Source organism: Erinaceus europaeus, chromosome 9 (assembly GCF_950295315.1).
Source record: "Erinaceus europaeus chromosome 9, mEriEur2.1, whole genome shotgun sequence".
Classification (NCBI taxonomy): domain Eukaryota; kingdom Metazoa; phylum Chordata; class Mammalia; order Eulipotyphla; family Erinaceidae; genus Erinaceus; species Erinaceus europaeus.
Genome location: NC_080170.1, coordinates 31661443 through 31684078, shown reverse-complemented (window position 1 = coordinate 31684078; position 22636 = coordinate 31661443). Strand labels below are relative to the sequence as shown.

The 22636-nt window shown below is 46.0% G+C and overlaps 1 protein-coding gene and 1 long non-coding RNA gene across 3 annotated transcripts in view; one reads left to right on the top strand and one right to left on the bottom strand.

Annotated features, from left to right (window-relative positions):
- The window catches only part of LOC107522395 (retinoic acid receptor responder protein 1), a 37650-nt gene that overhangs the window by 9702 nt on the left and 5312 nt on the right, over positions 1-22636 (bottom strand). The gene's annotated exons all lie outside the window — the stretch shown is intronic.
- Positions 11591-22636, top strand: part of LOC132540374 (uncharacterized) — a 106292-nt gene continuing 95246 nt past the window's right edge. Inside the window, exon 1 of the long non-coding RNA XR_009551552.1 lies at positions 11591-12035. This is a non-coding gene — a long non-coding RNA (uncharacterized LOC132540374). The remainder of the gene's footprint in view (positions 12036-22636) is intronic.

Sequence of the window (22636 nt, the reverse complement as noted above, 5' to 3'; positions counted from 1 at the left end):
TGTCAGGGGGAGTCAGCCTTTAAGTAGGTTGTGTGGGACTGATTTGACTCTGGTTGACTTAACAGCTAGGGACAGAGACTGGGGGCTGATCCAGTTTAGAAGAGAGAGAATGGTTTCCCAAAACTGAGAAGGCAGGCAGAGTGGCTACAGCTCCTCAGGGGTGCCTAGAGGCAGAAAGAGCCAATGGGCAGGCAGGCGCCACTGCAGGCTGCTTAAGGTATGACAGAGAAGAGAGGCCCAATCAGTATTGGTCAAAGAGCTGAAACTCATACATCCCTGAGGTGGGCAAGGCCTCTCACAGTGGTCACAGCAGCCCATCTGGGAGACAGAGGAGGTACTTGGACATGCTTTTTTTCCTGAAAAGACAGCTGAACGCACTCACTGCACTCTGCCCTAATCCTTTCTGGAGACAAGCTCTTATAAAAAGGACAAGTCCACAAACCAAGCAAGTGGTCATGTGACCATATGCCCTGAAGGAAGGAATTAGCAGCTCCTAAGAGATTTCTGCTTAATTATGTCTAGAGAGGCCTAGATCCAAGGCCAGAGCAGCAGGACCATTAACATCCTTTCTGGAGTCTTCCCCCCATCTTCCTCCAGGAGGGGCAGTCCCTGCAGTGGGGGTGGGTGGGTGGGGGTGAGGAGACACAAGCCTCTTAGTCCAGGGAGGCTTCAGAGAGTAGGGCCCTGACTTGTGATTGATTGAAAATGCTTGTGAAGGTCATGGCCAGCATGAGGTCAGCACTAATGCAAATGCACGTTACTAGCCAGACAGGCAGCCACAAGGCTCCTGGCCCAGCTCGCCACAGCACCTCCACCCCAGGGACAAAGGCAGCATGGCTTGGGGGCTGGAGGTGGGGGGGTAAGGGAGACATGTGCTCAAAGTCACAGAGCTCCCAGGAAGGAAGCAGGCAGCTCTGCCCTTCTGCCTGGCACGTCCATGCTAGCCACGCCTGAAGGAGACCGGTGTGTGTGAGAGAGATGAGAGGTGCTGTGCACCGCCCTAATCCTGTCCAAAACAAGCTCTTCCACAAAGAAAAAGCCACAGTTGGGAAGTAGTACAGTGAATAAAAGCGTTGGACTCAAGTACTGGGTCCGAAATTCAGACCCTGGCATTGAATGTGCCTGAGTGAAGCTTAATAATAATTATAAGCTCAGAGATGAGTGTAAGGATCCTGGTTAGAGCCCCCTGGCTCCCCACCTGCAGGGGTTTGCCACACAAGTGGTGAAGCAGTTCTGCAGGTGTCTTCTCTTTCTCTCCCTGTCTCCCTCTCTTCCCTCAATTTCTGTCCTGTCCACAGCAACAGCAGTAACAGTAATAATGATAAGGGCAACAAAAAATGGGAAAAAATGGCCTCCAAGAGCAGTGGATTCATAATGCAGGCACCGAGCCCCAGCAATAACCCTGGAGGCAAAAGTTAAATAGATTAACTAAAAGAAGAAAGTTGGGCCAGGTGGTGCTGCACCTGGTTAAGTGCACACATTACAGTGCATAAGGACCTGGGTTCAGCCCCTGGTCCCCACCTGCATGGAGAAAGGTTCACAAAAGGTGAAACAGTACTGCGTGTGTGTCTCTCTCTCCCCTGTCTATTTTTTCTGCCTCTATCCAATAAATATAAAATTTAAACATAACATTAAAAAAATGGGTGTAACAGCTCACAACCCAGGTTCAGGCTCAGCCCCCACCTTATTGAGAGAAGCTTTAGTGCTGTGTTCTCTTTCACTTTGTCTCTATAAAAAGAGACGGGGATAGAAACTATGGAAGAAAGTCATCCAAAAAGTTGGAATGTGGCCATACCCGCGGTTCCTGTAGGCAAGATTCAAATCTGGAAGGGAGGCCACCAGTAGTGTGTGTGACAGCAGCCAGAGGACAGTGATACACAAATGCCACAAACCAGGTGTCTACACCACAGAAAAGATTCTCACAGCTGTGGAGGTTAAGAGGTCACCGTGAGGGGCTGAGTGGTGGCGTGCCTGGTTGAGTGCACATATTATGATGCACAAGGACACGGTTCAAGCCCCCAGCACCCACCTGCAGGGGGAAAACTTTACAAGTGGGGAAGCAGGGCTGCAGGTGTCTCTGTGTCTCTCCCTCTCCCCTCTCCCCACTGTGGCTGAACCAGAAAAGCAACTGGCCCATGAGCCTTGGCCTCTGACTCCGTGGGAAGATCCCTGACTCTGTCCTGGGAGCCATGAACTGACTTGCTTTATGTGAGGCTGCCAGAGGAGGAAAGGCCACATCCTGGCCCCTCTGTCCAAAGCCGGCGGCCAGGCAGTCCTCATCCATGGATGGATGGTTTGCTTGTCTCCGGCTAAGCCTTGACTCACAGGAGTGACCTTTTAAGGCGAATGAACGGTAATGAATGGAAGGGTATGGCATTGTGGTTTTGCCAAATGAGAAGGCTGGAGGGGACATGTAGGTGCCGAGTCTGAGAAGCTGGCATGTGGAGGGGAGACAGGCCTCACTGGGAGCTCCTGTGTCCCCCCACCACCCCCAAAACTAAAATTATGAAGTTTAAAGTTGTTACCACAGCTCAAAAACAGCATGAGGGTGTGTGTGCATAGCAGCCACTGAATGAGGGCAAACAAGACCCCATTTCCCAGAGGCAGGTCTTCTGTGTAGATGCCGCAGGGACCCCATAGTCACTGTTCCCATGGCAGTGACAGGGACAAGTATTTCTCTGTTACCAACTCTACTCCCTTTGCTCCAGGTTTGAGAGAAACTGTGAAATGTGCTCTTGGAATTATAGACCCCTCCTCTTCCTCCATCAGGCTCCTCCATAATTAATTCCAAGCCTGGACTTTAGCGCTGGAGGGAAAAATCTTTGATGCAACCACATGAAAATAAAGCTTTGTGTCTCATAGGAGATTATCTAATTCCTTCTTCTCCCCCCTCCGACCTCCTCCCTTTTTTTTTTTTTTTTAATATTTATTTATTTATTTATTTATTTATTTATTTATTTTTTCCCTCCAGGGTTATTGCTGGGCTCGGTGCCTGCACCATGAATCCACCGCTCCTGGAGGCCATTTTTCCCCCTTTTTGTTGCCCTAGTTGTTGCAGCCTCGTTGCGGTTATTATTGCCATTGTTGACGTTGCTTTGTTGTTGGATAGGACAGAGAGAAATGGAGAGAGGAGGGGAAGACAGAGAGAGAGGGGAGAGAAAGATAGACACCTGCAGACCTGCTTCACCGCCCGTGAAGCGACTCCCCTGCAGGTGGGGAGCCGGGGTTCGAACCAGGATCCTTACGCTGGTCCCTGTGCTTTGCGCCACGTGCGCTGACCTCCTCCCTTTAAAAAAGTTTATTTTATTGTCACCAGGGTGATTACTGGGGCTTGGTGCCGGTAATACAAGTCTACCACACCTAGTAGCCATTTTTCCCTTTCTAATTTTTAAAATTATACCCCCCCCCCCCGTGCTGGGAAGAAGCTTCATGAGTGGTGAAGCAGACTTGCAGGTGTCTCTCTCTCTCTCCCTCCCTCTAATCTTCTCCACTTTCAGTTTTTGTCTTTATCCAATAATAAAAATATTTAATAAATCATTAGATAGGACAGAGAAATTGAGAAAAGATAGGGAGGTAAAGATAAGACACCCTGCAGAAAGTGAAGTGGACCCCCTGTAGGTGGGGTGCAGGGGCTCCCACCCAGGTCCTTGCACTTGGTAATAAGTGTAGTTAACCCTGTACCACTGCCCCCCACTCCCTTTTATTTTTCAAGACACTTTCCCCACTACTTGTGATGCTTCCTATTGGCACAGTACTACCATTTGGTGGTTGGGGGTTCAAACCTGGGTCCTGCATATGATGAAGTGTTTTCTGTACAGGGCAAGCAATCTTATACCCTCCCTCTCTGGAAATACCAATAGCTTTTCAGTGAAAATAAACTATAGCTTTGTGGAGACACTGTTAGGGCAGTTTTAGCTTCTTAAAAGAAATGCCATTCTACGACAACATCAATAACAACAATAATAAAGAAAAAAACCAGGGTGGGGGAGACAACATAATGGTTATGCAAACAGACTCTCATGCCTGAGGCTCCTAAATCCCAGGTTCAATCCCCTGCACCACCATAAACCAGAGCTGATCAGTGCTCTGGTGTTTCTCTCTCTTTGTCTCTCTCTCTCTCTGCATCTCTCTAAAATGAAAATAAATAAAATACACAAAAAACAAGGGCAACAAAAGGGAAAATAAATATAATAAAAAATGGTTGTGGCATCTCTTTAAAAAAATGCCATTCTTGGGCGCTAGGTGGTGGCACATTTAATTGAGTACACACATTACAATGTGTGAGGGCCCAGGTTCAAGCCCCTGGTCCTCACCTATGGCATGGAAGCTTCATGAGTGTTGAAGCAGTGCTACAGCCGTCTCTCCTGCCTCCCCCCTTCCCTCTCAATTTCTCTATATCTAATAAGTAAAATAATGTAAAACAAAACAAAAAAAACACTGTAGAAACATGGAGTGGAACTTCTATAGAAAGGACTGGCAGACTGCCTCCTTCTCATGTTGCTGCTTAAGAAATGGCCAGTTGTCACGCAGGGCCCTCCAGGGCCCCCCCCTCCCCCCACAGAGGACATGTAGCTGCCTCTATGTCTGAGGGCCTGGACCAGAACTGCCCAAGCTTGAGAGGCCTCACTTTTGAGAAACTTTACTCTTGTGGTACTCCCAGGCCTTTGGAATGAATGTCTTGTCCTCCTATTCCTCTTCAGCTGTGTCCTGATGGCCATTCATTCCCAAGGCTCCACGTCACTCCTGACACCTCCCTGGCAACTCCAGGGGGCCCAGCCAGCATCTAGAGAGTTCTCAAAGTATAGACCCTGGAGCCCTAACTGCAGCAGCACATGGAATTCATTAAATGCAAGCTTTGGGCAGTCGGGCAGTAGCAATGGTTAAGCGCACGTGGTGCAAAGCGAAAGGAGTGGAGTTAAGGATCCCGGTTCGAGCCGCCGGCTCCCCACCTGTAGGGGAGTCGCTTCACAGGCAGTGAAGCAGGTCTACAGGTGACATCTTTCTCTCCCCTTTTGTCTTCCCCTCCTCTCTCCATCTCTCTGTCCTATCCAACAATGACAACATTGGCAATAGTAACTACAACAACAATAAAAACAAGGGCAACAAAAAGGAAATAAATATTTTTTAAAATGCAAGCTTTGGACCTGAGAGACAGCTCACTGGGTCGGGCATGTGCCTTGCTATACATGTAGTCCAGGTTTGGAACCCTCCCCCCCCAGCACCATACAAGAGATGCTGAGGCACTGGAGGAAGCTCCAGTACTGCGATGTCTCCCTCTGCTCCAGATGGGTATAGCTGTGAGTCACAGACACCAAGGAGGGGAAGCCACCACCATAAGACAGGAAGGGTTTACCTAGCCTTCAGAGGACACAGCCCCAATGACACCTCATGGTGACCTCTTTTTTTTTTTAATTATCTCTATTTATTGGATAGAGACAGCCAGAAATCAAGGCTGCAGCTCAGCAGGTTCGGGATTGTGCCTTTGGGTACATTTCATGAGTATCTGCTATTTGTCTCCCGCAGGGGAGGAGGGAAGAGGGGTGTCTGATGGGAGAGTGGGACAAAGTGGCCACAGAACAGCCTGTGGTCAGCCAGTCCAGCCGCAGGACACATGGAAGCTGGGGCTGGGGGCCACAGCTGCTCACCCACACAGTGCTAAGTACGACGCAGTGGTCTCTCAGGCAGAGGTGGGGCTCGCTGGTGGTCCCAGAGTCCCGGGTCTGAATCTGTGGAACCTGTGGCTCTAAGTCCTAGAAGCAAGAACACCTGGTCACTGGATGGACTGGTGGGGGAAGAGACAAGTGTGTCACGTGCAGGAGAAGCGTTGCTGCTGGATTTGAGGCGGGGGAATCCCTGAGCCCAAGGGAGCAGGCAGCCTTTGGGAGCTGGAAAAGGCAAGGAAACAAGATACTCCCACCCCATAGCCTTAGAAGGCAGGCAGCCTAGTTACACACTGACCTCAGCTCATGAGAGAAACTTTGGTGAGAGCTGGTTAGGTCTTCTCTTCAAAAGAACGTGAACAGAACAACTCTTTAGCACTAGAATTCTTTTTATAAATTGACGTCTATGAACACCTGTGGCCAGTAGTTTTGTACTCTTTAGGTCACCTCCTTGCAGTGCTGGCTGATCCTCCAGCAGAGACCCTCAGACTCTCTTCCTCCTTCCCTTATTTAGGCAGCGGGGAGATTGTGAGCTCTGAATCCCAGCCCAGGGGTGGAGGAGACAGTCAAGAGCTAGTAGAAATAAGGATGGAGTTATCAGAACAGAAAATAAATACAAAAGAGCAATGAAACCAAGAGTTCTTGACAGAAATAATATCCAGGAACTTCTCTAATTTGGAGAAGAAATTAAACATCCAAATATAAGAGGCTCAAATAATTCCCAACAAAAATAAACTACAAAATCATAATCCATTACATCATTAAAGTGGTAAACTAAAAAATAATACAAGTGTCTAGGGGAAAAAAAATCACATTTGAGGAAACCTGCTAACGGCCAACAGAACAGTTCACCTAGATAGTGCTTTACCATGTGCGTAATGCAGGTTTGGGCCTGGTATCCACCACACTGAAAGAACTTTGGTAGTGTGTTGTCCTTTCTTCTGTGTCTAGAAAGGTCAGCCTAGAACAGCATGTATGTGTACATGCACACACACACACACACACACACAAACACACACACACACACACGGTTATCTGTTTACTTTCCAGGTGAGAACTTCAAAGTGCTGAAAAGAAAAGGACTTTTAAAAATTCTATTAGTGATTTAATAATGGCTGACAAGATTGTGGTATAAGGAGAAACTGATATGGTATTTCATTGTCTATTTGCATTTCTGTGACAATGACTTGGAGCAATTTTTCTTTTTTGCTTTAGTGATTTAATAATGATTGACAAGATTGTGGGATAAGAGGAGTATAGTTTCATACAATTCAATTCCCACCATCAGAGTTATATACTCCCCTCCATTAGAGGTTTTCCTATTCTTTATCCCTCTGGGAGTATGGACCAAAGATCTTTATGGGGAGCAGAAGGTGGGAGGGTCTGGCTTCTGTAACTACTTCTCTGCTGGACATGGGCGTTGACAGGTTGAGTATCGGTTTAAAAAAAAATCCTTTTCTTCTTCTAGATCTCTAAAGAAAAGGATTTTTAAAACTGATACTCCGCCCTTCCAGAGTATCACTTATTGTTGAAGGAGGGATAAAAAGTTCTATGAACAAGTAAAGCAAGTCATTACCACCAAACTGGCCTTGCAAGAAATATTAATCTTTTATAAACACTCCCACTTCAAAGCATTGAGCCACTATAAATACATACTATGAGAAGGAAGAGTAAAAATGTGGCCCACTAGAGTGTGAACAAGATCACTATGTCCAAAACACACAAGTACAGAAGCATAGATAGACCTCAGAGTAACCTTAAAACCTACAGAAGAAAAACAAAAAAAGAAAAATTTTAATAACACCTCCAAACAAGAAGAGGGCAGCAAAGACTCATATTTCATTAACTACCACAGGCATCAAAGATCTGAATTCACCAATTGTATGATACGGAGAGGCTCAACGGGTGAAAACAGCAAAACTTCACAAGGAGGGGGGATGGTTCAGTGTGCCGAGCATATCCTTGTGAGTGCTAAGTCCTAACACTGGTCCCTGGCAGCGCATACGCTGGAGCAGAGTGGTGCTCTGTTGCATCTCTCGCTCTCAGTAGCTAAATGTTCTTAAAATCCAACTTTCGCAGGTCAGAAGAATAGCTCACCAGGCAGGGTGCCTGCTTTGCCATGCACACAGCCCAGACAGGAGTCCCACATCAAGTGGGATTGACGTGCCACCAGAGGTAGCTCTGCTGCTGTCATGTCTCTCCCACCTCTCTGTCTCAATGACAACGTGGCCCCACAGTGGTGAAACAGCATACATATAAGGCCTCAAATCATCTAAATAAATAAATAGATAACCTAACCTGATGCTGCCCAGAAGAAATCTCACCGTAGCTCCCAAACAAATACAAGTTCAACAAAACAAGGTTAGAAGGCAATTCCACAGGCTAATGGCAGCCTAAAGAAGGGTAAACACTGGCAAGGGAGATAGCATAACAGTTATGCAAAGAGACTCTTATGCCTGAGGCTCCAAAGTGCCAGCTTCAGTCCCCCGCACCACCATATCCCAGAGTTGAGCAGTGCTCTGGTGTCTCTCTCTGCATCTCTCTCAAAAAATAAATATTATTTTAACAATTTAAAAAGGGTGAACACAGCTGTATCTATACCAGGCAATATATAGATATTCGGCTAAAAAGGTAATTGGCAATAAGAATATGATGGAAAGAGACAATGATTAAAGGCCTAATATGACAAGATACAACACTCATGAATATATTTGCACCCAAACACATTAAACATGGTTAGTAAAAGAGTGATACTAATAGCAAAATAATCATTGCAAGGTTCTACTTACATGTACAGATATGAGAACCAGACAAAATAAGGAAACAATTGCCTTAAATGACAAAACAGATCAGAAGGACTTACTTAACATTTAAAGAATATGTCACCCCGCCAAAAGCATAATTTATGCTTCTCGAGTGTCAATGGAACTCTCAAAAGAAAGGCCATATGCTGCAACATAAAACAATTGTCAATGAAGTTAAAGACTAAAGTCATCGGAAGTCTTTTCTTTCTGATAAAAATGTCACAAATTAGAATTCAACTATGAAACCAAAATTAAAAAAGACCATCTAACTTGGGGAGACTAAGCAGCGTGTTTCTCAGTAACCACTGGGTCCATGAGGAAGTTAAATCAAAATTATTTGGAGACAAATGAAGATCCAAATAATCAGAACCTGTGGAATGCAGAAAAAGTAGTACTAAGAAAGAACCAACAAAAACAGGCAATCAATAAGAAACCAGGAAAATCTCAATTAATTATACACCTAAAGCAACCAAAAAAATAGCAAATTCGGGGGTCGGGTGGTGGAGCAGCAGGTTAAGCGCATGTGGCACAAAGCACAAGGACCAGCATAAGAATCCCGGTTCGAGCCCCCAGCTCCCCACCTGCAGGAGAGTCGCTTCACAAGTGGTGAAGCAGGTCTGCAGGTGTCTGTCTTTCTACCCCCCCCCCCCGTCTTCCCCTCCTCTCTCTATTTCTGTCCTATCCAGCAACAACAACATCAATGATAACAACAGCAACAACAAGGGCAACAAAATGGGAAGGGAGCAGTGGATAGGTAGTGCAGGCACCAGGCCCAGCAATATCCCTGGAGGAAAAAAAGAAAGAAAGAGAGAGAAAGAAGATAGTAAATTCAAAAACTATTGAAAGTAAATAGAAGTAAGAGCAGAAACAAGTGTAGTAGAAACCACATACAAGGGATTGGGCAGTAGTACCTAGTTGAGCACACGCTACCATGTGTAAGGACCTAGGTTCAAACTCCACTCCATACCTGCAAGGGGGACGTTTTAAGAGCTGTGAAGTAGATATGCAGGTGTCTCTCTTCCTCACTGCCCTCTTAATTTCTCTATGTCCTATCAAATTTTTTTAAAGAAAATTAAACTGAAGAAAAGGAAAAAGTAAAAAACCTGAAGTCATGGCCATGAGAAAAGATGGATTCATTGTGCAGGCAGTGAGCCTCAGCAGTAATCCTGGTGGCAATAAAATAAATAAATAAATAAGTAAATAAATAAACACACATAAATACCACACAGATATACAGTTAGTGAAACAGAGTTGGTTCTTAAAAAGTTAAACAAGCACCAGAGTAAAAGACTCTGGGTTGGGAGTGGGGGGAGTTCAGGTCCTGGAACATGATGGCAGAGGAGGACCTAGCAGGGACTGAGTTATTATATGGAAAAAAAAGAAGTGTTGCACATGTACAAACTATTGTATTTTACTGTTGACTGTAAACCATTAATCCCCCAAGAAATAAATTTTTAAAAAGTTAAACTAGACTAACAAACCTGTAACTAGCCATTTCACTAAGAGAAAACAGACAAGTAGAATAAGAAATAGGAGGAGAAATCACAGTTACTATGTAACTGTGACTATGTAGCACAGAATCTAGAAGAAATGGCAAGTTTCTATAAAAATGAATGGTAACACTACACTAAGAATAGAAAACCCTGGAGTTGGTGTACTGCACCAAAGTAAGACTCTGGGGTGGATGGGAGGGGGGATGGGTGCAGGTCCCAGAAAAAGGATGACAGAGGACCTAGTGGGGGTTATATTGTTATGTGGAAAATTGGAAATGTTATGCATGTACAAGCTATTGTATTCACTGTCAAATGTAAAACATTAATCCCCAATAAAGGGAAAAAAGAACAGAAAACCTGGGTAAACTTTTCACAACTATGAAAACTGAAATAATTAAAAAATTTTTTACACAGAAACAATTACAGGATCAGATGACTTTGCCACTGAGACTTCCCAACTTTCAAAATAACTTGTAAACAATCCCAACTCTCCCCCTAAAAACAGAGGGAATATTCCAATACACTTTCTGAAGCCAACATGACCCTGACACCAAAACCAGAAAAACACATCTCTCTCACACACATACATCACACACACACACACACACACACACACACACACACACACACACACACACACCACACACACACCACACACACACACACACACACACACACAAAATTATAGAACAGTATCTGATAAAACAAATGTGATGATTCTCAGGCGAAAAAAAAAAAAAGCAAACTGAATTCAGTTAACACACACAGGATTATACACCATGACCAAGTGGGGTTTATTGCAGGGATATAAGGATGACTCAAATATACAAATTGGGAGTTGGGCGGTAGTGCAGCAGGTTAAGCGCATGTGGCGCAAAGCACAAGGACCCGCATAAGGATCCTGGTTTGAGCCCCTGGCTCCCCACCTACAGGGGCATCACTTCACAGGCGGTGATACAGGTCTGCAGGTGTCTATCTTTCTCCCTCTCTGTCTTCCCCATCTCTTTCTATTTCTTTCTGTCCTATCCAACAACAGTGGCATCATCAACAACGATAATAACTACAACAAAAAGACAACAAGGGCAAAAAGGGAAAATAAATATTAAAAAGTTAAAAAAATAAAAAAACAAACATACAAACTAATGTAATATTCTTGTGAGATGCAGAGAAAGCATTTGACAAGATTTAACATCCATTATGACAAAAAAAAAAAAAAGCCTTGCACAAAATTAGTATAGAAAGAGCATACCTCAATAGAGCTTGGGCTATATAATACCACAATCCCACAGCCTGTGGTGAAAAATTGAAACTTTTTTCTTTAAGATAAGTTTCCACACTGTCATCATTCCTATTTAATTTAGTATTAGAGGTTTTGTTCTTTGTTTTTGTGTCACTGGGCCTTCATGCTTGCAGGCGTCCTTCCACACCTCCTGGTAGAAACTTCCTGGCCCTCTGTTCCCCCACCCTTTTCCAGAGAGAGGGTGAAAGACAATGCAAGAGAAACACCTCAGCACCTCTCCACTGCTCACAAAGCTTTCCCTTTGCTTTGCACGGTGCTCCCACATAAATACTGGCTCTAGTGTTTTAACTATTTTGACCAGAATACCACTCTACTCTGGCTATTAGTGTTAGCAGCAAGTGAAGCTGGGACCTCTCATATGAGAGTCCTGTGCTCTACCACACACCGTAGTATATCTTCAGTATATTTTTGAAAGTCTTTTTTTTTTTTGCCCCCAGGGTTATTGTTCTGGGTCAGTGCCTGGACTACGAATGCACTGCTCCTGCTCCAGTGGTATGGGACTACGTGAAAGCTGGCAGAGCTTAGGGGAGCTCTCCCATCCTTGTGATGGAGGTCTGGAAAGACACCTCACTTATTAGACTCTCCCTTCTAGGGATGGAGCTAAGAGGGAAATGCTTTCCATGAATCAGTTTCCCCTTGTTAGCCTCTCAAAGCCTCACAGAAAGCCTGCATCCTCTCACACTTAGTTCACTCCCCTGCTAGCAGACCAAATGGCTGCCTGGTTGTAAGGTCACTCAGGTTCACCATATTCACTCAGAGATCACCATATTCACTCAGAGTTCACCATCCTTTCATCCTTAGATCACATACATAAGCATACTACATCACAAGCCTTGCCAGCACCCTGGCAGTGAGACCCCCACACCTATTTCCTTGCCTTTGATATCTATGATTTACATCAAGCTTTGTCCTTCTCTGCTTTATCTCACCTTACTGGTTTCACCACTGTGTTTTTCTTAATACCTTTAGATAATTAACATGCCTTGCATCGTGGGAATTAATTGCTTTGACCTTTCTGTATCTCATCAATTCTTGTCATTCCTACCTCCCCACCATAGGGGTAGCTGACCTTTAAGAAACCTGTAATTTCTGACATATTTGAAAAATGTCCTTTGTTCTGTTTGCTATAAAACCTGTACTTATTCTAAATAAAGTAGAAGTTCATACCTGAACCTCTCCTGGTGCTTCTTTCTGTTTCACGTGGTCACTAGAACCAGTGACGAGAGGGCCAGCAGCTTATCTCGGATTGAGAGGCCACCCACGTAAGCGACAGCACAGTGGCCATTTTTTCAAATTTTTTTTTCTTTTTTGGATAGGACAGAGAAATTGAGAGGGGGAGGGGAAGACCAAAGAGGAGAGAAAGATAAGATACCTACAGCCCTGCTTCACCACAGGTGGGGAGCCAGGGTCTCCAACCGAGATCCTTGCGCCAGTCCTTGCTTCATACTATGTGCACTTAATCCGGTGCGTCACTGCCTGGCCCCCAGCTGTCTGTTTCTACTGAACTGGACCCTGGATTTTTCTTGTGTCCTCCAGTATCTGACAATAACTCTCCAAATCTTTCATTTTTCCTCCTGAGAGAAATCTCCAACGTCTCCACTGACCACCCATGACATTTCAGAGCCTTTGAAGCTAGTAAGGAAAATCTGTTGTTACTCCATAAGATATGAACAGTCTGACACACAGAAATAAGTTGACTATCTCCCCCACTGCCACTGAAGTTTCTCTGTGTGACAAATAACTAGTTATTCTAGTTCTCATTCTACTCATTCTGGTTATTCTTTTTTTTGCCTCCAGGGTTATTGCTGGGGTTCGGTGCCTGCACCACTAATCCACTGCTCCTGGAGGCCCCTTTTGTTGTCCTTGTTGTTATAGCTTCGATGTGGTTATTATTGTTATTGTTCATATCGTTTGTTGTTGGATAGGACAGAGAGAAATGCAGAGAGGAGGATAAGACAGAGAGGAGGGGAGAAAGACAGATACCTGCAGACCTGCCTAACCGCCTATGAAGCGACTCCCCTGCAGGTGGGGAGCCAGGGGCTCGAACCCGGATTCTTCTGCCTGTCCTTGCACTTTCCGCCACGTGCACTTAACCCGCTGTGCTACTGCCCAAACCCCTCATTCTGGTTATTCTACAAATAACTCATCTCCCATGATTATTTTCTTTCACTTACTAGTGGTTTATTAGAAGAGCAGCTGCTCATGTTTCTATCTCATTTCCTGATATTCACTGCAAGCTCCTTCTCAAACTGTGTTTTATTTTTATCTAATAGGATAGAGAAATTGAGAAGAGGGAGGTAGAAAGGGACACACCTGCAGCACTGCGTCACTGCTGGTGAGACAGGGGCTTGTGCATGGTAGTGTGCACTCAGCTGGGTCGGCCACCAGTTCTTAATAGCCTTTTCCTTTCCAACAAGTCCAGCACAGACCAAACATCCCCTAAAACCAGCTTACCAAACCCTGGTCACATGATGGCTCAATCTGATAGCTGGTGAAGTCAACATGGAGACTGTGCAAGAGAAACCGAGCTACTTTTAGTCCTGATAAAGGGAGTACCTGGTGAGTGAACCGACAAGACTTGGGATCCTCAACCAAAGAAAATCTCCCTGCACTTCCCCAGGTGAGTTCCAGAACAAGCAAGGACTCCCACTTGTTGGGAGAAAATAGGCAACAGCTGTTGCCTGTATACATGATACCAAACTTCACCGGGAGATCTACTAAGCCTGTATCGCAGCCAAGCCCCATGGATTGAGTTTGAAAATTTCATCTTCAGCTGTGCCAAGGATAGCAAAAGTAATGGGTGCAGAGAAGTTTGTTCTACCAGCCACCCCTGCAAACCCTGAGGGTACCCCCACTTGCTGGGACTAGACTGCCCAATGCCAGGCTGTAACTGAGTGGACCAAAGGCCTGGACTTCCTCAGCTGAGTGACAAAAACAAGTATTAGGGCCCACCCAAGAAGGAACCTGCATCCACTATCTCCCAATGTTTTTTTGTGGTTGGTTTTGTTTTTGCACCACCAGGGTTATCACTGAGACTTGGTGTCTGCAGAAGGAATCCATTGCTCCCAGCAGCCATTTCTTTTTTTAACTTGATAGAGACAGAAATAGGAGGGAGAGGCGGAGAGAGAAACACAGAGACCTGCAGTACTTCCACTGCTAGTGGAGCTTACCTTCTGCAGGTGGGGACTAAAGGGCTTGAACCTAGTTCCTCACATACAGTCATGTGTGAGTTCTAAACCCAACAGGCTTTAACTGATGGGCCCATAGGAAAATTGGAGGTGTGTGGATGGGCATAAGACCAAAGGTCTTCGATCACATGATCAAAGGGGGGCACACTAGCACTAAAATGTCAAGTTCTGGCCTCACCTTGTCTAGGAAAGACTTTGGCCTTTCACTTTATATACAACAAAGCATATAAAGAATCTCCACCTCTATGCTCAGGACCATAAAGAATCTGCCCCAGAGGCAGCAGTCAGCACTAAATGCCAGCATGTTATTATATTATACACAGGGGCTCTTTGGTGCTTAGCTGTCCTTCCTTGACAGTTCTTCTTAATGTTGTTAAAGTGTTTTATTCCCAAACTCTGGAAACTATGAGCTGAAAAAAAAGGCCACCTTGAATCTCTCCATGGCATCAGAACAAAAATTCATTCCATATGACCACCAGATGGTATAGGACTAGCCTTGCTAGCCTCTGAGGGGTTCAGCCAGTGTGACTTGGATCCAGTGAAAGCTCAGCATGGAGGTGCTTCTATGACCACCGATGAAAATGATGATCCATTGAGTCCAGAGGGGTTAATTTAACTGTTCATCTCTAACTTCAATCTGTGTACAGACAAGATCATCACCTTTCACCAGGTAAGGGAAGCTTACACATCTCACTGCACTGATCTGCTTCCAGGAATGGGAGGCTGGCTGAGCAGGCTAGAAGGAAATGTGCTTCCATTTGTTCTTTTCTGTTCACTCATCCTGATTCTAATCTGTGCTCTAATTTCTCTTTCTCCCCTTAGCCCCAGTTCAGTTTTTTTTTTAATTAAACTAATGCTTTAGTTAATATTTATGTATTTATGAATGACAGAAGAGACAGAACCAGAGCATCACTCTGGCACATGTAGCACCAGGTACTGAACTCAGGATCTTATGCGTCAGAGTCCAGTGCTTCATCTAGTGTGCCACTTCCTGAGCTGCTCGACTCAGTTTCACAGTTTCACAGGGGTGGCCTGTTGGGACCAAAAGCTGCCCAAGGATGTGCCCAACACAGAGGTAGGCTGTTAAGATAGCTCAGCTGAAAGGGTGCCTGCAAGCCCAACCATCACTGCATTAGCAGAAGTGTGGGTGCTGCTGTCTCTACACCCCCCCCAGCTTCTCTGTCTCTATCCCAGAAAGTCAGCCCTGAGTAGTGAAGCACCAGCTACAACAAAATATATACAAAACAGAAGACTCAAGAATAATTTATTTTTCATTATCATCCCCCCAATAGGAAGCCTGCAAGACACAGTCTAGCATTTATTATTATTATTATTATTATTATTGATTACTATTTATTATTAAACCAGAGCATTGCTCAATTCTTCCTATGGTGACGCAAGAGAGTGAACCTGGAATCTCAGAACCGGAGGCATGAGAGTCTTTCTCCACAACCATTATGCTGTCTCCTTTTCTGTAACCTCCCCAGAACAGGGTGAGCAAGGCCTGTTTCCACTTCATGTGCAGATAAGTCCTATGAAGGCCTTTTTCTTTCAACTGCAAGGAGCACTGTTGTTTTCCCCTCCTAAAATGTCCCCTTTCTAGAGGCTGCATGCCTGCACCCCGGGAAAGGCACAGAGTGCTGGGGTATGAGCGTGACAAAATCCCCAGGATGACTATGTCTATGTACAGAGATGTATGGAGATGGGGGTTGGGGAGTATTGGATTGGGGGGTGTGTGGGTCTTTCCTGCCTTGTTAGTTCACTTTGCGACTGAGCACCTATACTCACTTTCAAGAGCAAATGAGCTTCCCTGTGCCTAAGGTCATGGCCACCACCCAGGGCTGGATTTGGGCCACAACCACACACTGACCACGATGTACCCTTGACTGGGACACCATGTATGGCAAGACAAGTGGAAAATGTGAGTTGATAAAAGATAGTGGTGGCTCAAAACAAAGTTGTCACAAGCTGCTCAAAAAGCGTGCCTATTTGCTATCTCAGTGGGATGCAGTGACTAGGACCAAGTGCCAATGCCCCCAGGTGGCCTTTCCCACACACACAGGAACCCCAACTTTCAGGATGGTGATGCTCTACCCCCACCCCCGGCAGCTACAGATGCCTTCACTCTGGCATTAATCATCACATCTTTCCCTCCAGGTCACCCCAGCCCAGGCCTATCTCCATGACCGCTGACACTTGCCTTCTGCTTGTTCTGAAGGGGCCTCTGAATTGGCACAGTAACTCAGAGGCCCTGAGTTGGAAAGCAGCCGTGAGCTGAGGCACATGGTGATGGTGTGAAAGTGCTTCATAGGGCTGGCAAAACAGTTGACTTGGAGAGGGCGCTGCTTTGCCAGATGCGTGACCCAGGTTGGAGCCCAGCCTGCAATGCAATGAAGGAAGCTTCAAGAAGGGGAAAGAGAAGGAGATAGAGAAAGAGACTCATGGATGGAGCTGTGAGAGAGGGAGGCCCAGCAGACACTCTGTGGTCCATCCTGCCTCACAGGGTGCTCCACAATCAACAAGAGTTAGCTTGGGGGTCGGGCGGTAGTGCAGCGGGTTAAGCGCATGTGGCACAAAGCCCAAGGACTGGCATAAGGATCCTCGTTCGAGCTCCCGGCTCCCCACCTGTAGGGGAGTCGCTTCACAGGTGGTAAAGCAGGTCTGCAGGTGTCTTATCTTTCTCTCCTCTCTGTCTTCCCTTCCTCTCTCCATTTCTCTCTGTCCTATCCAACAACAATGACACAGTAACAGCGATAATCATAACTACAACAACGATAAAACAACCAAAGGGAAAATTGGCCTCTAGGAGTAGTGGATTCGTGGTGCAGGCACCAAGCCCCAGCAATAACCCTGGAGGCAAAAAAAAAAAAAAAAAAAGAAAAAAAAGTTAGCTCATTTGCTCCTAGACTAATTTATGCCAGGTGGATGTATTACCTAATCACTGAATAGTTTGGTAAACTGGTGACACGTGGGCAAGGACCGATGTCCCAACCATGAACCTCTCATGAAGTGCTGATTGGCTAGGCTGAGTCTGCAGTGCTCAAGGCTGAATTAGGTGCAGGTGAGTGCTGGGTGCAGAGGGAAGCTGGCCAGCCAGCATGGAGGGTGATAACTGCATTCTCTGAGACCACTCCCTCCACAGTAAGCAAACCAAAGGGAAATCATCTTCCTGCTGGGAAGACTACACAGTGTCAGCAGGTGGCCTGTCACTTACCAAAAGCTCAGAGACACACTTATATTTTAACCAGAGCACTGCTCAGCTCTGACTTATGGTGGTGCAGGGCATTGAACCTAGAACTTTGGAGCTTCAGGCATGAGTCTCTTTGCATAACTATTATGAGGATGCAAAGAAAAAAGAATTCTTGAGCTGACAAGAGCTAACCGGGGAGGATGCTTGCTTTGTCGTGAGTAAGGCCCAGGTCTGACCCTGCTCCCCTCAGTGTGGGGGGAGTTTTGATGCTGTGGTGTCTTTTCCTCTGTCTCTGAAGAAGTCAACTGGAAACAGTGAAGCCTCAGCAGTGACTCCCCCCAAAAAAGAAGGAATTATTGTACAAACGTTGGTGGAAAGGTAAATAGATGAAGCCTCTATGCAAACTGGAGATTTCTCAAAAAATGAATTAGACCTACCATATGGCCCAGCCAATTCACTCTTAGGTATTCATCTGAAGGTAAACCTCACCCCACCCCCACACCCCACTTTTTAAATTTTTTAAAGATATTGAGCTGTTTTGCTGGCCCACAAACTTATTTGTTAAACATCCATCTGAATGTTCACAGCAGCATTAGTCATAATTAAGACATGGGAATAAGCTAATGTCTATCTATGGATGGCTGGTTAAGGAGGTGGCAGTCACACAATGGAATACTACTAAGTTATAAAAAGAAAACAAAGCCAAACCCTCTCCTTTTCCAACAATATGGATGCAACTTGAAGTGATAATGGCAAGTCAGAAAGTGAAAGTAATACATATTTCACTCATATGGAATGAATATAAGCTCAACAAACAGGTTAACAAAAACAACTCTGGGGTTCTTAGGTGAAAACAGTGCTTATTACAGAGGAAGGGGAGGTGGGAGGGAGAACCAATCTGACAGTGTGGGGGCAATCTGGTGGTGGGTGTGCTATGGTGTATACACATCACTGTAGTCATTTCTTCTCCTGAAACAGTTGTATAAACCAATGACAGCAAGGACCCAGGTTCAAGCCCCTGGTCCCTACCTGCAGGATGGAAAGGAAAGCTTCACAAGCAGCAAAGCAATTCAGCAGGGGTGTGTGTGTGTGTGTCCCTCCCTCCCTATCTCCTCATTCTCCCTCAATTTGTCTCAAAAAAATTAAAAAATAAAATAAAAATTAATTTTAAAAATAAACCAATGACAAATCAGCAAGACAAAAATAAATTGCAGCAATGAAGGTGTGAGGCTTAGCCCTCCCACCTGTAGCCCCCTCCCTCTCTCAACTTTTTCAATTTTGTTTCCAACTACAGGGCCTGGCCAGGTGGAAGAATGGTGCTTTAATGAATGAAGTCTGCTCCTGCCCCCCCCCCCCCCAGCCCCCATCCCATGCCTGGGCTGATTTCCGGAAGGGTTTTTGTGGCGGCTCAGGAACAGTGGGACTAAACACCACCTGTCTCACTGTGAGTGCTGAGACTAGGCCGCAAACTACAAGAAAGGAGAAGCGGCCATGGAAGGGCAGTGTATGCAACCAAGACAACACCAGGCAGGTTAGGGAGGGGACTGCCGCCATCACTGCAATCAGTGCTTCCCACCAGCCTGCAAGCTGCTAGGAAGCATTGCCAGTACCGACTTCACCACAGGAGGGCAGTATGTTTCTAAATGAGGGAACCAACACAACACTTGGGACCAAGGGCTTTTCTGAGCTGGAAGAGATCATGGGCAGCACTGGCAGTGAAACTTCTAGCTGAAGCCCACATTCTTCGGCTCTCCTGGCTCCTACATAAACTTCTCACGTTCTACACAGTCTTTTGCAGACACTTTACTCCAAACTAATTTTGAAAAAAAGCAAGCACAAAGTCACTGTTCCCTACTAAACTGATGAGTTTAGTAAGGCAGATGAGTGGGTCACTATTCTGAAAAGCCCTGGCCTGGTTCCCGCCACTCACCTAAAGGATATTTTGACCTGCAGGTAGGGAGGGAATTCTTGCAATTTGAGTTTCCTTACCCACCTGCTCACGCCAGGATGAGTCTCTGACATACAGACCCTGCAGTGACTCAGGCTCACCTAGTCCCCATCTGTAGGTCTATCATCTCTACTTCCATCAAAGCTACAACTGCTCTTCTAACTTACTTATTTTTAATTTAATTTATTTATTTTACCAGAGCTCTGCTCAGTCCTGGCTTATGGTGGTGTGGGGACTGAACCTGGGACTTTGGAGCCTTAGGCATAAGGCTTTGCATAACAATTAAACTATCTTACCCTGCCTTGTTTTTGTTTATTTTCTCCAAGTACTCCACAGCTCTGGTTTATGGTGGTGCTGGGGATTGACCTGTAACTTCAGAACATAGGCATGTATGTCTTTTGCATAACTATTATGCTGTCTGACCCACCCAGAACTCTTGTAATGGACAGAAACGTTTCTTTGGTCACCACAACAGAAGCTCCATGCAGCAGCTGAGTCAAACATTCTCAGGAAGATTTTCCCTGCTCCCAACCCCATGCATGAAGGCCACACTGTCTAGCCAAGTGCCCTACACATAGGAAGTGCTCAGAAAAACACATGGTAGGTGGATGGGCTCAGACAGTATACTGGAACCCACCTTCCTATATTCTACAGCTGCCATCCCCTTCACCACTTTGAGACACCTGCTCCCTGGCAGCAGATGGACTCTCTCCCATGTGAGGAAATAGCCAGATATAAGCTGTACTGCGCTATGAGGGTCACCAGAGGCAGAGCAGGGTTGGTATAGGGCCCCCACATTCCAGAAAGGTAACCCTCATGCTCATCCCCTACTCCTGGAACTGGCTCTTCTGGATGGAAGGGGTGAGGAAATAAGGTCCTTGGATTCCTGGGAAACTCGACCACTGTACTGTACAGAGTCTCAGTCCTTGTGCTTTGTGCATGTGCACTTAACCCACTGTGCCACCCCCAACCCCCTGTGAGTTCAATGTTTTATGCATTATGTCACAGACTTTTGCGCACACACACACACACACACACACACACACACACACACACACACACACACACTGACATTTTCCCCCTTGCTACCAGGGCTTCATATCTGCATGATTTCACCATTCCCTGCAAACTTTTTTTTCCTCCTCCAGAGAGGTGGGAAGAGGTAAAGAGACACCCTGACGCAGAGCTTCAGCGCTTCTGAAGCTTCCCAATTAGTGTGATACTATGTGGCAGACCAGGTCTCATACCTGGTAAAGTGTGTGCACGCCTAGGTGAGCCATGTCCCAGCCCCTGCTTCCCTGATCTTAAACCATGTATAGGCATTGTGGAGGGACGCAAAGGTGAACCATAGGAAGTTATTCACTTAGGGTGAGTGCACTGGATGTTATCCCCCCCATTCCTGCATACTTATTGATTTACTAAATATTTTTGTAGACAAGAAAGGATCTCTGAAATTCAGAATAAAAAAATTGAGGAGCATTAAAAAACCAGGAGCATGATACTATGAAGAGATTAAAAGCATGATTACCTGCATTTTGTAAGGAGCAATGGCATTTTTTTGTTCACTTATTTGTGGCTGAGAGCTAGTTTCAGCTCTCAGAGACTTAGATTTTTGAAAATCTGTCCAGCAGCAACACAAATGGGTCATGCCACCAAGACCATCCCAGAGTCACCAATTCTGCATTCCCCCACTAAGAGAAGCTTAGCCTGTTCCTCAGTTTCCCCTAGAAGTTCAGTCCCATTTGTGGCTGTAAAAGGCAGTAGCCTTGAAATTCCCTTTTTATGCAGTTGTTTGTTAAGTGCTTTTAGTATGAGTTGCTTGAAGTATGAGGTGGAAAATTCCTTGCCCCTTCCCCCTTGAATAAGCAGGACCTAATCAGTGAAGGCCACCCATTGTTCGAAGGACCCTGCCTGGGGACAAGCCTTATCAGGACCTCATCAGTGAAGGCCACCCATTGTTCGAAGGACCCTACATGGGGACAAGCCTTATCAGGACCTTTGAACAGACTTTGTGGTGTGCTGTCTACCGGATGGGTGGTCATAGCCGATGGCAGGGGGATGTGCCTGGTTGAATTCTATTGGTTGTGTGATCTTACTATATTTGAAACTAGCCCACGCTTTGCTTTGTATGGACCCCGCTTTTTGCTAAGTTTGAAATGATTGGATCTTGTGTTTGCTATAGCCTGTTATTGGATGTAGGTTGATAAGGTGATGTGCTCCCCCTCCCTGAGTGTAGTCTGAATTCCTATAAATTGTATGGTTTGAGCCCTGTTTGAGGTCGAGCTTGGTAGACTAACACCAGTCACCATCTCGGCCCAGATTGCAATTCGTCAATAAACATCTTTGCTTCCTTACAGTGGATGGTGGTTTGATTTATGCTCGCTAACATTTGGAGGCCCCAGCGAGATACCTCAGACGGGTACTCCTGAGGACACCCCATCCTGGGTCCGGACCCTCGGAGGCCTTGGAAGTCCTGCCCGGCGCCCGTAAGTCAGGCCTGAAATTTGTATGGTACCATTTCTTTTTCAGCTCTGTGCCTCCGGAGGACCAGTGAGTTAAGCTTGATTTTTGTGTAAGTCCCCACGGGGCCTGGGGGTCTGTGGATTGCGGGACGCCGCGTTAAAATCCCAGACCGCAGCGCTGGGGAGTGACGACTCCCAGGCTGCTGGGGTAAGGATCTGGAACAGGGTCCGCCCCGGGACCTGAAACAGGGTCCACCCGGGACCTGAAACAGGGTCCACCTAAGGATCTGGAAAAGGGTCCGCTTCCGAACTGTCTCTCGTGGCCACTCTGTGTTTGTCTCCTTTACCCTCCTCACTTTGGCAATTCGCGAAAAGGCTGAACTTGATAGTGCAACTGAGGGGGTCTGGCCAGAGCTACTCTCTGGTGATTCCCGAAGGCCTAACTGGCAATATTCCTTAGTAGCGGCCGCCGGAATGGTAATTGCCCAATCTTGACTGAGTGAGTGGTCTGCTGCGTGTGTGTGAATGCTATGTGCCTCACGGCCTGAAAAGCTATGGGGCTTGAGTGGGCTCTAACCTGCGTGTCCGTGG